Raw genomic sequence first — 17,746 nt, forward strand, 5'->3', positions numbered from 1 at the left:
TTTCCCCTCTCGGCTTCTTCATTTCCTCCCTGCAATTTTCCCGTTGAGTTACAGTAGGACCTTTGAATCTAGCAACATCAGCAAATCGGAGGTAAGCGGCTCACTTTTCTATCTCTTTTGGGCTTTATTTGCTTTTTAGCTGTTTATTCCTCTTTGCCAAGATGCCATCATCTTTTCTCTGTTTTTTTTTTATTAGAGCATCTCTGTAGCATCGGTTTGCTTACTAGCAAATACAATCTACAAAAATGCGATAGCAAAGGAATGATTCTATCATTCCAACAAATTTTTTTTTTTTTTTAGCTTCTTAACAGGATCCTTGTTCCTTTCGTGATTTCAATATATGCTCACTTCCTTTATGCGTTCTTGTATGCTCATGATGTTACAAGGTTATTACTGCATATCGCTTCATTTTATTTATCTCCCAGTTTAATGTCGATTTTGATTTTTTTTTTCTATTTATCCGATCTGTTTTCTTTCGTTGTCTCTGTATGGTTGCCATCAAAGTAAATTACTCACCTCTATCCTCATTAACATCACCCAAGAGATCGCCGGTCACCTCTTCATATAGGTCAGGCCTAAAGGAATAAGGTAAATTAATGGACAGATTTAGAATCTGAACTTCAGTAGAAGGGAACGATGCACAGAGGGAGTCCATCTCATCATGGCGCACATAAAGCATCAAAATTTAAGAGGCTCGAGCTCTTATCATTCAAACCCTCTTGAATTCCTAATGAACCTTGCTGATCCAGTATTGTCATTTGATAGTCATGGCTTCAGCCCTTTTTTTTTACAGTCAGAAAATGCTCAGGTGAAGAAAATCACATTGGAGGAAGGAAAATCCAAGATCAGTAGTGCGCCAGGTACAGTCTTATGACCCCAAAATTTATCGGTTAGTGTTATGTTTACCATCATAAATAGGTTTATTCATATAATCATAAGCATGTGGATCGTGCATTATGCATAAGATACAAATTATTTTGGGACTTATATCAAGTTAGGTGATTGACGGATGTTGTTTTCCTTCTACTACTGTTATTTCACCATTCTGGTTTGAAAAATCTCATGCTGATGGGAAATTTGGGCAGGACTGTCTCTTTTTTTTTTAGCATCAGTCCCTTGCTTGGGAAAGAAGTGTGATATGAGAGATCAGACCCCACCACGTGCACCCTATTACATTCACGGTGGGCATCTCACTGTACATTTACTTTCCATTCTGCTGTTATTAGTAATAACAACTTCTGTGAAGAAATGACTCGGTCATGTTGAATGATGACTAGCCATGGTTACCGGATGGTCTGTTCTTAAGGTTGTTGACATTATGCTCTGTATGAAAGCACTGGTTACATACTTTTACTGCACTGGAAATGAACCAATCTGAGATGGACTCGAAGCTGGTCCAACATTCATCGATAGTCATGAGTGGAAATTCAAAACAGGTTGTCCAAGACCATTAGATGCTGACAGGGCATTTGAATCCCTCAATCTGTTAGATTTGGTCATTGCCATTTCGTTTTTCTTAAGCAAAACTGATTTCCAATACAACAGTCAGCTTAGTTATAAGTAGCCTCCAGCTTAAATTTCTTGAATCCTCATCACCAAATATTGAAGGGATGCCTTTAGGTCATTTTGCATCAACAGTGGGTTTTTGAGCCTTCACCACAACTTACGAATTGCTGTGATCTTTTAGTTTTTGCAGCAAAGTGTTGTGAAATTTAAGCAGGAGATCAATATGCTGGGCATTTAAAACCAATCATAGAACAGTGCAAATATGTTTGATTTTCCCTCTGTGAGTGGAATAAATGATATGACCATCACAACCGGATTTGGGGCTCTGTAAGAGCTGTAGCTGCATAAGTGAAATTTTGTTTTTCTTTGCCTGCATTCAATCAAGGAAGGATTTCAGATCCCAATAGAAAGTAAATCATGATTGACGTACCATCTGCTTCGCTTTGAGCTCAATCATCCTGCAGCCAATACTGGACTTGGTTGTGGACTGGAATTGATTGCTGTGTCTTGTAGCAATCAACTATAGCTGATTCCTATTTGCCCTCTGGTCTGATCCTTCAAGATAACCTCACACCTCGTATTAGTGTGAGGTTGACCTTGTTCATAGTCATGCATACCAAGTTCTGAAAGGAGAAGTTGACGGCTCCTAACATCCAGCTCCTGAAGGTCCCAGGTATTCTTCACCTTTCATTATTTTTTTTTTCTCTCTTAGCTACCACCCTGCATAGTGGTTCATGGATCATCACACTTCCCATTTTCGCACCTATCAAATTCTTGCCGTGAATGCCATCCACACTGTCTCTACACTAGTAGCATCACCCATTTACCTATCTGCTATTTATGACATTCATTATCATAACACCAGCAGATCATTGTTGTTCTTCCCAGGTTAGTTCTGCCGATAGTACAAAGGCACCCGCCTTTCATATGCCTGGAACAGTCATTACTCATCCTTGTATATGCTGGCCACCTTCCAAGTATCATCCCAAGGCACCCACAGTGGCGCAAAACACTGTTGTGTTGCCCCTATATTTCCAGCACATACACCCTTTGTTACCCATCACTTTAGCTTCCCACCATTATAACCCCAGTTGCAGTCCATCTTGCTGCACCTTCAGCTTTGTCTATGTTGCTTCTCCATTTACCTACAGTGGTAACATCCCACAACATCATGTTACACCCATAGGTATAGCACTTCCAACACTACACACGTTACATATGTGCTTCAACACTCCAAACCCTCAGCAATCCACCTTGTTTGCTGTAAATTCCTAACACCTGCACACCACCTGCATTTACTAGAATCCTCTTTCACAGCATCCTTTTCATTATGCACAGCACCCACATATCTCAAACCTTACTTACAGTATCGCATTGCTGTACTTCTTATTCTATCTACATTATACCCTGCATATATCTCCACATACAGCAGTAACCTTTCATAGAGATTTACAGCAGTGTCAATACACTGCTGTCAAAGTCATATATCCATAGCCGTGCCCGACACTGTTATGCAACAGCGCCAAGGCACTGCTGTGGTTGGTCTTTCATAAACCCCAACACTTAACACAGGCGCAGGGGCAATCCCCTGCTGTGTTTACATGCTCATTTGCCATCTCCATATACTTTTGCATTTTCACCATCATCCATATCCACATGTGTATACATATATATGTATATACGTATATACAATATATATATATATATATGCCCAGATGTTTTCCCAAGTTATTGATATATATGCCCATATACATACATGTATATAGATGTACATATACATCATCTTTTCATCATGTATGAACCCTTTCAACATCTATATGATATATACAATTTTCTTCTATTTTCTTCTACTAATCAAGTCTTTTGCAGGAAACTTGTGGAAAAGGCCATTATTTGAAGTTGTAAATTTGATTTTATGAATTGTAATAGTTAGATATTAATGAGAATTTACATTTCCTGTTTTAGATAGAATGAATGAGCATTGTAAATACCATGAATTGTTTGTTTTAATGCATTTTTTTGATCTTTCTCAAAATTCTAACATTGGTGAAACACGAATGGCACGTGCACCATTTCGTAAAAGGTAAATTAATCCTAAGTTGATGATCCACATCAATGGCCATAGTCAGGGTGTGGACAAAACTTAGTGTTTTTATCTTTTACGAAGTAACACTGGATCCGCACTGGATCTATTTTCAAGACTCATCATGTTTCCTTAAATATTTTCTCCTTTTATCAGAATTTAACTTAAAATTAATTCAAAATATATAGCAATGGCCATAGTCAGGGTATATTGAGAATTAATTTCATTTTAAATCCTATAAAAGCACCAAATGTGTTTCATTCTTCACCTGAATTTAAATATAGATTATTATATAATACATTCAATGACCATAGTCAAGGATGTATTATATCTTCAATCTTATTTTAATTTATTTAAAAAATGGAATAGCTTTTTTTCAAAATCCAACTTCAAATTCTTTAAATTCATTCATCATTTAGGACAGAATTCCATCATATTTTCAAAATTTCCTCTTCAAAAACTCCAAGTAATGTAAATACTTTCTTCAAATCTATCTTCAATCCTTATCAAATCCAATTTCAATTTTCAAAATTCTATTTCATTTTTAAATCTCAAAGATTAAAATTTCAAATTCATTTTATATTCAAAATTCAAATCGGATTTCAAAGTTCAAATTGACTTTGAAATTCCAAATACATTTATATTCAAAACTCCAATCAAAATCAAAGTTCAATTTAACTTTGAGATTCTTGATTCATCTTCTGAATTTAACTCCAATTCCTCCTTAGGATTCAGACTCCAATTTCACTTTGGATCTTAGACTTCAGATCCACTCCCTTCTAGGATCCAGAACCAATTTCACCTTTGATCTCAGACTTCAGATCCAAATCCATCTTAGGATCCAGGATCCAATTCCATATTGGATCTCAGACTTCATATCCAAATCCATTTTTAGGATCCAAGATTCAACACTCATATTGGATCTCAGACTTCAGATCCAATTCCTCTTTAGGATCCAGAGTCCAATTCTACTTTTGGATCTCAGACTTCAGATCCAATTCTCCTTTAGGATCCAAACTCCAATTTCACATTTGGATCTTAGACTTCTGATCCAAATCCATCTTAGGATCCAGAACCCAATTTCAGATTTCAGATTTTAAATCCATCTTTAGATCCAATTCCATTCTCAATTTTAGACTTCAAATCCAATTCTACTTTCAGATCTCATCCATTCTTAAATACCATTTGATTATCTCAGATCCATTCCAAACTTAAAAATCCAAATTTAATTCCATCTCAAGTATTCATTTCCTTTCCTAAATTCAAATTCAAATTCAAAGTCCATTTCAGACTTTGAAACTTCATTTCCTTTCATTTCAAAGCTTCAAGTCATTTCTTCTCATTTATCCTTCCAAATCCTAATTTACTTCAGAAACTTAGAACTCCTCTGATCTATCTCAAGTTCTAAGTTAAATTAAATCATTTCTTCACTCTTTTACCAAGTTCATCTTCAGAATACTTGGAAATTTCTAAATCAATTTTTCAAAAAGAGCATACATCCTCGCATTGCACAAGCATGATTCTTTGTGCATTTTAGAGTTAGAATAAATTTTTAGATTATATTTAGGCAAAGCAAAAAGGCATAGATTCGATCCTTGGTTCGATTACCCCTGGTAAAGGCGCTAGGAATGGTCGAACCTCGTACCGACGAGCGAATCCCGTCTCTCCTTTTCCCGCAAATTTTCAAAACGGAGGTGAGTTATTTGCTAAATATTTTTCAAATCAAGGTCAAGTGAAAACCCGCAAAATAGTTCCTCTTCTCTCTTTCTTTCTTTCTTTTCTCTTCTCTCTTTTTTTCTTTTCTCGCTTTTATTCTTCTCCCTTCAAAAAAGAGGAAAATAGAGGTTAGAAAAGGAAAAGAGAAGGAAGAAAGAGAAACCACGAGAGAGGAAAAAATTTTGCGATGATCACAAATACATATGCAAGTTTGTCAAAATTATCAAATATATATTTATTTACACACGATAAGATAAATACGTAGGTTATGGTAAACCTCCCTTACTGGTTATAGTAAAATATGATAACTTGTGCTGGTTGTAATAAATCAGTCACTTATCACCCTAACTCCCAAGCACCTACCCATGTCGTGGCTGGTATCCATAAAGTAGGAAAGCAAGGAGCGTGGGGGTGGTTACAAATATTGATGACATCCATCCAGCAAAAACAATATCCATGATGGAATAACTTCCATCATGTGATGCTAAACTTAAGGGAACAACTCTATAAAAGAGAGAAGTTACGTAAGTTCAGAGAGGAGAAAAGGAGGGGATAGAGAAAAGTATAAAGCAAATTGCCAAGGTGATAGTGTACTCAAGGAAGCCCAAGAAGACATGAGTATCTGATCGACTCACAAGCCCTCATCTTCTTCTCCTTTTATCTCTATCTTTTCTTCTTCTTCTCACTTGTAATCTAAGCTCTGGGAATCAGAGGCTATTGTAAAGGTGAAAATATCCCGAAATAAAGTTTCAAGTTTTCATATCTCAATTTGAGTGTTAAAAAAATTTAATGTTTCAGTTTGGCACACCCGATGGGACATTTGCCTGCTTCTTATGATCTCCCTCTAAGATCTACAATAATGGTGGGAAGAAACAAGAGTATGAAAATCAAGTTGGTGCTCGCGAGCCAATTAAATGACACCACCACTTCGCCTACTTCTGCATACATGAGCCCTTTTACTAGAAGCAAAACCAGAGCCATATCGACGTCCTTCGATAACTTGGAAGACTTAGCCTTGAAATTTGATGCATCTCCAAAGAAAAAAAATGCTGAAAAGTATTTCCACTGCAGCAAAAAATGAGATGTCGAAAGTCTCTCCTATGCAAAGGAAGCCAAAAGACTCATTTTTTTCACCAAAGAACGAGATGCCAAAAGGCTCTCCTACACAAAGGATGTCGAAAGACTCCTCTTTTTCACCAAAGAATGAGATGCCGAAAAGTAGATTCTAGACTAGAACTGTGATGGGTCTTCCATACACATGGCCGACCCCTATATATATATATATCCAACATGCTTTTGCTATATCAACAATTTAAACATGGATTTATACATGAATAAACAAGAAAAACAAAACATGCTTTCATAAAAAATTAAGTTACATGCAATCATGCATCGAGGCATGTGTTTGAATATGCTTTAAAAATCAAGTTTATTATTTTTCCAGCTAAAATCTCACATAAATCTGATTTAGATTATTTCTTTTCATTCGAATCAATTGAGGAACCCGTACCTTGGTTGAGAAACGAAAAAAGATAAAAAAATATATGGCGAACGATCGGAACGGGAGATGAACTTCCTCTTCTTCTTTCCTTTCTTTTTTTCTTTTCTCTCTCTCATTCTCTCTCTAGAATGTCTATTCTAGAGAGAGGGAAAAAAACTAACCCTTATATAGGTTTCTAGATTTTATTTTTCTCTTTTTTTGGTATCATATTATTTATTTATTTAAATAGGCTGCTCTAGAGGGTGACACCCCTCTAGAGTCCTCAAATAATAGAAGATAGAGTTCTACAAATGTAAAAATCTCTCTCTCTTTAACTACCTCTTTTTATCTATATATTAATTTTCATTTATTTATCTCTAACCACTTTTGGGATCTTTCTAGAGGGTGATGCCTTCTCTAAAATCTCCTAATTAGGTAGAGTTCCACAAATATAGAATTCCACCCTATCTGGATAAAAAAAATCAAAATTTATTAATTGATATATTTTTATTAATTATTAAATAATAAAATTTAAGAACATTCCAGAGGGTATCTTCCTCCTCTAGGAGTCTTCTCATGGCAGAATTTTACTCAATTTAATCTTTTAATTGAATTTAAAGTTTTATATTGGTTGGACTTGGATTTTGAATATAGATCCAAATCCATATGGATCTCAACCTGAAGCAGATCCTAGTTAATATAGGTTCTGGATTGAGTCCAGATCCATATGAACTTGTATCAAACAGATCAAATCCGATCCAACCCAATGCAGAAAATGGCAAAATAGAGGCGGATCATTTTTAAAAAAATAGGATTTTTGAGCCAACTGTAGTCCAATTTTAGAAAAACAAAATATCAATGTTCTCATAATTATGAGATGCACCTAATGGTATACATACCTGATTTTTGCATTCAAAGTTTGCTCGAATTTAACTTAAATTTTGCTCGATTTTTGCTTGATTTTAAAGGTTAAAAAGAGAGTTTTACAAATATTATTTGTCTCATTTTGGTTTAGGACCCAGATGATGTCACCTAAAATCAAAGATATTTTCCATGATTTCTATCAACTTCACAAACACTTAGCCAAAATTTAAGAAATGCAGAATTCAAAACTATGAAAACACACACGATATTACTGTATCTCTCTCTCTCTCTCTCTCTCTCTCTCTTTATCTCTTAAACGCCAAGAGAAGATCATGGCTACGAACAATAAGGCTTACAAGAAGGTCCAAAGCTAAACTGGCAGCAAGGCTTAAACAAAAATCACTAAAGCAGAAAAGACACTCTCTCTATCTAAGATGCCACATTTTGATGTTACTATCCAGAATGACAATGACCTAATCTACGATGGCACATTTTGATGTTACTAATTGGACAAGTGACCCCAGATAAAAATAGTAGAGATCCAAAAGAATAGGAAACACGACTGTCTGACGATGAAGGAACTTCATTCACCACACAGAGACCACCACATCACTTCCCTACAATCAGCATCCACTTTGTGTGAATATCCTTAACAGAAATAGAGGACAGAGAAAATGAGACATAAGAATTCATTTGGTCGGCCAGTTGAGAAACAAAGATAAGATTATGCTTAATGCTAGGAGAAAAAAGAGTGCTTGGTAAATAAAGAGGACAAGAACTGGTAGGTATTAAGGCAATGCTTATGTGAGTGATGGGGTGATGTTTACCGTCTTCTGTAATAACACAATCCAATCCATAATAATGCATTGCATGCATGAATTTACATGTCTCTTGTCACATGGTGAGTAGCCTCAGAATCCAGGAATCAAATGTTCTGAAAAGTCGATGCCTGTGAGGAAGAAGGGGCAGTCTGCTTTCTGATGTTCTGCTGCGCATGTGAACTAGTGGACCACAGACTTACTGGCTGGCTTTGACTCAAGTTCAGCTGACCAAAGATGACCCTAAGAGCATCATGATTATGATATGAGGCAATTGATACTGAATACGAAGGTGGTGGTGTAGCAAGATACGAAGATGTTAGAAGGCGATGGAGGGCTTGAACCTCCAAAGGGAACATCGAAAAGAGTGCATAAATGACCTGGAATAGGAACTGTTTGTAACGACCCCAACTCATCCCCATGAAAAGTGATTTTTTTTTAAACAATTATAGAAACCAAAACCCAAGGATCCGAGGCCTCACAGACTTAACAACTACCGAACTATAAGTGATCTTTACATTGAACCAACCAAACAAATAGTTAACTTTATTAATCAATAAATCAATGTTTGTGAATAAAATTAAAATAATAAATATAATCTAAAGCCACATTGTCAAGAAATATCAAATCTAGTCATGTGATCTCGTAGGCTCCTTGTGGTAGTCATTCCCATCACTGAGCTCTAGGTCCTAAGAAAAACATTGGAAATACTGGGTAAGAATCAAAGATTTTTTGTACCATTCCCGCGGATACTCAAAACAAGCATAACAATTCCCGAAGTCTAAGATAGGTCCCCAATTATAGCTTAACACACAATTTATATTTGATTACTAGGTTCTACACTTGTCCTTTGACCAATATCAAGAATCAACACCATCCATCAAATTATTAGAAATCAACATCTAATATTGGGACACAAGAAAAATCAACATCCACTGATGCCACTTTCTTGGTATACCAATAACAACAATTGTGTCACAACACCACCCCTAGGCAAAGTGACTGAAAACTCCCTAGAACCATGGTCGAGAGGTGAACCAACATATTGGGTTCATGGGTACAAACACACACAGAGTTTTAGTATCTTCACAGTTTCTCCAAAACTACCATCCATGATTCCTAAAATGTGGAAGGGACATCCAGGAAGAAAAATATTAATTACATTGTTTATCTCTTTTATCTTTCTAACAAAAGCAAACTTCTTTACACAGGAACTGTTTTGCAAATCAACATACAAAACCCAACACGGGACCTGAACCATTACAATTTTAACAATGCAATTAAATTATAAAGCCAATAATTTCAAAAGTAAATTTTGCAATGCATAAACACAAATCTTGGAGAAACACATACTCTTGGCCCACATGACCTACATTGGTTCACATATGACCACTGATGCATCTTATGCAAAATCCTCAATGAACATGCAACCACTCAATTATCCAAATATGTCCACAATGCACATTAATTCTCACACAACAAGAATATACATGTAAAACAAATTGCATATGCATACAAACAAATGCTTGCAATATGCATTTTTCTTGATCCATCATATGTATAAACTCTCAAATAAGCACATGATCATATTCATGCATGTTATAAATTTCATGAGTTTTCATGCATAAAACATAAGCATGATAATCTAATGCAGATCATAACCAGTACCTATTTTTGCCATTCACATGTAATAAAGTTGGGCATGCTCAGGATACAAAACATGACCACTGAGACATAGCTATACTGCCACAATGCACAAAACAACATTAACATGCAGTTGGCAACATGTTTCTCATGCAGAAACATGTAGTCAAAGGCAATGGTGTTATCATCGCAAAATTTTTAGCTTTTGCGAGTCAAACTGACCTTTGAAAAGTTTTTGAAAATAATTCGCCTTCGTTTTAAAATGCGAGAAAATTCCGTAGAATGGGACTCGCCTGTCGGTACGAGGTTCGACCGTTCCTGCCACCTTTAACAGGGGTAATCGAACCAAGGATCAATCTACTGCTCTGCTCTATTCAACTTGTCTAAATCATATTCTAATTTCTAAATGCACATAGAATCAGGCATGTGCTATGAATTTTCTGAAAATGCACATTTGAAAACATGATGTTTGCTTTGAATAACTGAAACACTTAGAATAGATATCACATGGAAAATTGTGAATTGGGATTTGAAATGTACTTCTGAGAAAAGTAAAAATCGGTTTTTGAAGAAATCTTGAGATTTTGTGAAAATCGATTTTAAGAAATGTGAAATTACTTTGGAAAACTTGATTTCTTTGAATTCAAACTTTGAGATTGAAAATATAACTTAGAAAATCAAATTTGGAACTTGGAAAATACTTGAAATATCATGGGCAAATCCATATTTTGAGAAAATCGATTTTTGAATAAGACTTAGAGGATTTTGAGAAAATGAACTTCTTTGAATTGAGATTTTAATTGGAATTGGCAAATGCATGAAATGAATGAATATGGATTTGAGGAATTGAGAAATACTTTTTGTATTTTTGAGAAATGCAGTGCATTTTGAAATTAGCCTAAGAGTGTAGGCTGAATGTGGCTAATGTGAAGATCATAAATCTGGGTATCATTCATATTCTGACTATGGCCATAAATACGAATTCCACCAAGTTTATAAACTTCATAAAAGCTAGTGTATGTGCCATTCGTGTAGACCATAGTGAGTTTGAATATGCATGAATCATCATCCATCACACATTAACATTATTTAAAAAAAAGTAAACTATATGCAATGATGCCTAAGCTAAGCAGGAAATGTAAATTCTTATTCCAAAGTTTAATTTAGTTTACATCACTATTGAAATTTAAATACATGAAAAATAAAATCTTCAATGTACCTGCAAAACTAGAAAGCTTGGTTAGTGAATATATGTTGGCTTTTCTAGGTTTATACAGTAATATCTAGAAATTACTGGATTTTGCTAGATATAAGCCTTTTTGCCATGATTCCCTTAAATCAAAATTGATAAAATATGAAATAAGATTGAATAAATAAGGAAGATAAGATATGAAATTTTGAAATTGGGGTCAAAATGACCAAAATACCCCTAATAACAAGACTATGGCCTTGAAATTAGGGTTTTCAGAAAGATATTTGGTAAATGCAAGTTTTGAAATACAAATAAAAATAAATCAAACTAAATATGCTATGACATGATTAAAAATATGAAAATTAGGGTTAGGAATTTTGAAATTGAGGTCAAATGACCAAATTGCCCCTGATAGCAAGACTATGGCCTTGAAATGAGGGTTTTCTGAAATAGATTTTGGTAAAAACTTAGGTTTTATGCACTAAATGAAATCAAATGAGCATCAAATTAAACCCAAAGCAACCTAATATGATTATGAATATGATTAAACCCTAAAAATATATGCTTATGCACAAAAATCCAAGAATATCACAAATTTTGTGATTTTTGCAATGTTTTGAAATTCTTCGGGTGCCCTGTTTTGCAACTCAAGCCATTCAAGCATCAAACGGATTCTAAAAATCCTCAAAATTAGTACCTGCACTTGTTATAACCCTAATATCAGATTAGAATTATAAAAATATTTTTTTGGCATTAAATTAATTCGAAAATTGCATTAAACCCTAAAAATATGCTATTTTTGACCTAGCTCACCAACCAGTCTGAGTCCATATAGGGTTTTCAAAACCTCCTTAATTAGGGTTAATTAAGGAGTTTTATTTTTTTAGAACTCTTTCTAATAAATCCAATAAAGGGGGCAACGATTTTTTGGAGAATTATAGCCTAGGTGGGACTCTAATTAATCCCTAATTAACCCCTAATTAAACCCTAGAAAGTCCAAATGTGATGCCACTTGGCATCTTCCACATTTGGTTTTTTAAAAACCTTTAAAAACCTTTAAAAACACTAGTTTTAAAAAATAAACTTCAAAATGGGTTTTCAAAATGATATTAACTCTTCTAAACCCCTAACACTAACTAAGACACTGACTAACCCTAGTCTAGCCCCGACTTACTCGAATATGGCGCCACCCCGAGTGGGCCCTACTTGAGTTTTTTAAAAAACGATTTTAAAACTTGAAATTGAAGGAGTTTTCAAAAGGATTTTCAAAAGCAATCTTAAAATTAGAATTTTTGAAATGGCATAGGGTTCTAACCAAGTCATAACTCCTCTGGATATGGTGCCAACTGAGTGAGCCCACATCGAGTTTTGAAGAATTTTGAAATAAACACTGAAAATGGTTTTGAAAAGGGGTTAAAATCAGTATTTGAAATTCAAGATCTTTGAAAATAGGGTATCAAGCGAACTTGAACTCCGAGTTAGAGTCCGGAACTCTTAGGATTCTCAGATTTTAGATTTTAGAATTCAAATGGAAGAGTTTTTGAAAGATTTTATCAAAAACTGACGAAATAAGTAGAAAAAACACAGTCAGGGGTAGACTCCTAACTCGACCGACCTCTAAAATAGAGTCCTAAATTAATTGGACTCTGTAAAATGACCTAAATTTTGAAAACAATAAAAATGAAATAAAAACAGACTTCAAAACAGACTCCTGACTGGACTAGGACTCTGGGACAGAGTTCTGATCGGACTGAAACTCTAGATTTTTTTTGGTATTTTCTGAAAAACAAATGAAAGAACTTGTCAAAACAGTGAAAACAATAACGAATACTGGAATAAAATAGAGTTCTGATTCAACTGAGACTCTGAGGACAGAGTCCTGATTGAACTAGGACTCTCAGATTTTTGGATTTTCTTGAGAAAACAAATGGGAGGATTTTGAAAAACAGTTAAAGCAGGATGAAATTGAAGTTTTGGTTCAGAGTCCTGATCTGATTAGGACTCTAAGAAAGAGTCCTGATTCGATCAGAACTCTAAGAATTTTGGTTTTCTGATGAACAAATGATGAAATTTGGGCAAAGTTTTTTGAAAACTAGTGAAAATGAAGTGAGAAAATCAATTTTGGATAGAGTCCTACTTCGATCAGGACTCTGGGGTAGAGTCCTGATTTGATCAGGACTCTGAGATAAAACCTCAGAATTTTGAAATTCTTTGATAAAAGTGTAATAGTTTTGGTAGATTGAAAGATGTCTGAAAGATTTTCTCAAAATTGAAATCAGAATCAGAGTCCTGATCCAACTAGGACTCTCTGAACAGAGTCCTGTTTTAACTGAAACTCTGAGTTTCTGACTCATTTTGAAAGATTTTAAAAGATTTGATTGAAATAGATAAAATAGCTGTAAAAGATTAGAGTCCCAATCCAATTGAAACTCCGAAGAAGAGTCCTGATCCGACTGGACTCTGGAAAAAGAGTCCTGATCCAACTAGGACTCTGAAATTTTGGCCAAAATAGAAGATTTTGAAAGGTTTTCTCCGAAAGCAGGTAAAAAGGTAGTGAAAAGTAGAGTTCTGATCCGACTGGACTCTGGAAAAAGAGTCCTGATCCAACTAGGACTCTGAAATTTTTGGAGATTTTTGACAAGTAAATGAATCCAGAAGTGACACCACCTAAATGGGTCTCATCTGAGAATTGAAATCAATTGAAATTGAGTTTGAAATGAATCCAGATTGTTTTCTAACAAAATATTTTGAAATATGAGGTCCTAGGGTTGGAAAATGATAGAATGTTGACTAAAAACCCAGGTTTTGAAATTGATTTTGAAAGAAAGCTTTAAAACTCAAATCTGGATTGAATGTTTTGAAAAACAGGAGTGCTAGATCTCGAAAATGAGATGCAATGACATGCAATGCTATGTAGTGCAATGAAATGGTATGCCGAATGCATGCAATGATATGCAATGACACATGAAATGTAAGTACTGGATGAGGGTAAAAATTTTGGGTGTTTACAGATGCCCCTCTTTGCTACTAAGCCGGTTGTAAGCCGAGCTTAGTGGCAAAGAAAACACACCAAATTTGGATTATAAAAAATGCCCCAGTTAGATGAATCTAACTGAGTATGAAAGAATTAATTCAAGTGATGATGGTAGATATGAAATGGAGAATAAGGATAAAATTTTATTTCAAAAGAAAGTAAGATTCAGGTTTTGCCCTTAACCTGGATGGGACGGGAAGTACCTCGTATGGAACGAAGCTCAGGCTTAACCCTTAACCTGACCGGGTTGAAAATGGAATACCTCATCAAAGGAGGCTCAGGTTTGTACCCTTGACCTGATTGGGTGGAAAATGGAATACCTCATCAAAGGAGGCCCAGGTTTATACCCTTAACCTGATTGGGCAGAAAATGGAATACCTCATCAAAGGAGGCCCAAGTTTATACCCTTAACCTGATTGGGCAGAAAATGGACAGAATCCTCGAAAGAAGAGACCGTGATGGAACCTTCGGATTTCCGCACAATGAATCCGATAGGGGTTTTGCAAAAGGAAGGAAATTGGGGTCCCTAAAGTTTGAAAAGGGATTGATTTTAGGCGCCTCATTGCTGAGACTAATTAACTTTTGAAATTGCCTTTTGCTGAAATTGGTGGCTTAACCTCAAGCCGAAATTGGACTGTCTATGGTGGGACAGTGGGGACACAGGGAAGTGTGCGAATCTGAGAGCTCGTGCGCTCAGATTATACCAAAGAAGGGAAGAAATCTTGAAAACTCCTGTTATCAAGTCCTAAAAAGGGATGGTGTCAGGATGCGCTAAAGATGAACCTCAAGCTCTCGCTTCATGCCAAGATAACTAGAAAATATTGTCAGAATGTTGAAAATTGTTGTTGATTCAAAATAATTGAAACTGATGCACATTGTTTTGAAAGTATTCCCTCTTTTCTACCTGAAGTATTATCTCCGACTGGGCTTAACTCCGTAGAATCAAGATTCGAATTCAAATTGCTTGCGATTGGCTTTCTTTCAAGGAAGCTATCAATTTCCTTGATATGGACGAGAAAGAAAGTATTCTTGATATTGCGAGAGCTATTGTTGAAAGAATATTGATAAAAGAATTTCACAAAATTAAAGAAGATTCTTGATAGATTCGACAGTCTGATATCCTGGGATTCTTTTCTCATGATGATCTTTCTGCACTCTTTTTTTTTAGCAGATTGGAGCTCTCTTGGATTTTTCGGGAATTACATCATCCTTCATTTTGGAGATGTCCTGACTTGTCTCTCTCTTTTTTTTTTGGAAGGGTACGTCACAAACTCCTTCATCTCAGAGATGTTCCGATCCTTCTTTTCTCTCAGGGATTATCTTGATAGTTATTGGCTCTTTGGTAGGAAATCTCTTGACGATAGCAGAAATTAAATACCTTTTAGGGTTTGTCGGTAGGCTCATCACACTCGCCTTCATCTCGACGGTGATCTGAACTTTCCCTGGAAGGATCCGTCACAAACTCCGTCATCTTGGAGATGATCCAAATCTTCTTTGGCCCCGGGGGTCGACTCACTTAATTCGCCTTCATCTTGACAATAATTAAGAAATCCCTTTTGCAGATATTTAATTGCAGCTTAGGTGATTGAGGAGATATGGAGATTGAGTGGATTTTTTTGTATCACCCAAGATATTTCGACTGCTTTATTTTTCAAGAAAGGTCTTTAAAAATGTGCCATTGACTGCGATCAATATCAATCACTTATGGCTTTGCAACATCATTGAGTTTTCTTTACTGGCCATATCGCAGATTTATTCTTCATCCTTTTGGTTGGCCAATAGAAAGATTTTGAACTTTGAATCCTTTTTCGCGAAAGCTTTGTCCTTTCGGAAGTAATACTGAGGGTATTTTGAGGTAATAATTTTGTGCAATAAAGATTTTTGAAATCAATAAATATTTAATGACAAATTGGCAAAACTTTCTTGAAATCCTTTTGTGAAAGCGAGCATTTGAAGCACAACGCAACACATCCATGACAAAAATTCTCTTCTCCTTTCCCCAAAGGAGAAGATTCAGAAATTAGAATTGGGAATTACTCCTCTCTTCCCTGAAGAGGAGGTGTTTGCAAAACGAACTTTCGAAGAGAAATTAAGCTTTCGTCAAAACTTCCTAACATTAGGCTTCTCTTATGGAAAGGGGGCCGAAATTGGTGAGGTTGGTAAATTGGTCATTAAGGAACGAGTTCATCACACTCTCACTGAAAAGAGGGTCCTTCATGATGAAATGGCCTAGTCTGAAATTATGGGGCCACAAGGAAAGCAAGTCTCCGTCGAGTCTCTCCCTATAAAAAGGGTTCCTTGTGTGAAATTTGGAATTTTGTTTTGCAAACGGTTCACAAAGACACGAGTCCCTTCAAACTCTCCCTGAAAAGGGGCTAAGTGAATGAATTGGATAGCATGCGAAAAGAACGAGCTCCCTCGAACTCTCCCTATAAAAAGGGTCTCTCGCAAGAGAAATTTATTGGAATTGGTATTGGATGACCAAAAGGGTCAAATTTTGGAAATTGGAATTTTGAAATTTGATATTTGAATTTGGAAATTGGAAATTGGAAATTGGAAATTGGAAATTGGAAATTGGAAATTGGAAATTGGAAATTGGAAATTGGAAATTGGAAATTGGAAATTGGAAATTTGGAAATTGATAATTGGAAATTGGAAATTGGAAATTGGAAATTGGAAATTGGAAATTGGAAATTGGAAATTGGAAATTGGAAATTGGAAATTGGAAATTGGAAATTGGAAATTGGAAATTGGAAATTGGAAATTGATTGACCCGAAAGTCGAAATTGTGAATTGGTTTACTGAGAATGACATGGGTTCTATAGGGATTTAGCCTAAGAACGACATTGGTTCTATTGAGAACGGCATTGGTCCCGTAGGGGTTCGACCTACGAACTATCAATTCCATAGGAATTCAACATAAGGATCATAGCTTAAGAAGGAATGATTCCAACTTGTGAGCTTTGACTGGACCAGGTGCTGAACTGGGTTTTTGAGGGAAGATTCGAATCAGAATTCAACTCTTCAAGGAAAACTAGATGAATTGGATTTTGAAAGACAATTCGAGTCGGAACTCGGATCTTCTAGACCAACTCGCAGGATAGTTTGAGTAGAAGTTCAAGCTTGTAAAGGAAAGCTAAGCGAATTGGATTTGAAAGAAAATTTGAGTCGGAACTCTGATTTTCTAGACCAATTCTGAATTGGATTTGGAAGAAGATTCGAATCGGAACTCGACTCTTCTAGACCAATTCTAGAATCTAGAGGAAAGAAAATTATACGAATTGGATTTGTAAGAAAATTCAAGCCGGGACTTGGATTTTCTAGACCAATTCTGAATTGGATTTGGAAGAAGATTCGAATCGAAACTCGAATCTTCTAGACCAATTCTAGAATCTAGAGGAAAGAAAAT

The 17,746-nt window shown here is 35.6% G+C and overlaps 1 pseudogene; it reads right to left on the minus strand.

Annotated features, from left to right (window-relative positions):
- Positions 1-2,571: 2,571 nt before the first annotated feature.
- Positions 2,572-17,746, minus strand: part of LOC149813267 (protein PER1 homolog) — a 40,218-nt pseudogene continuing 25,043 nt past the window's right edge.

This window comes from Nuphar pumila, chromosome 16, assembly GCF_984573655.1.
Source record: "Nuphar pumila chromosome 16, dmNupPumi1.hap1.1, whole genome shotgun sequence".
NCBI lineage: Eukaryota > Viridiplantae > Streptophyta > Magnoliopsida > Nymphaeales > Nymphaeaceae > Nuphar > Nuphar pumila.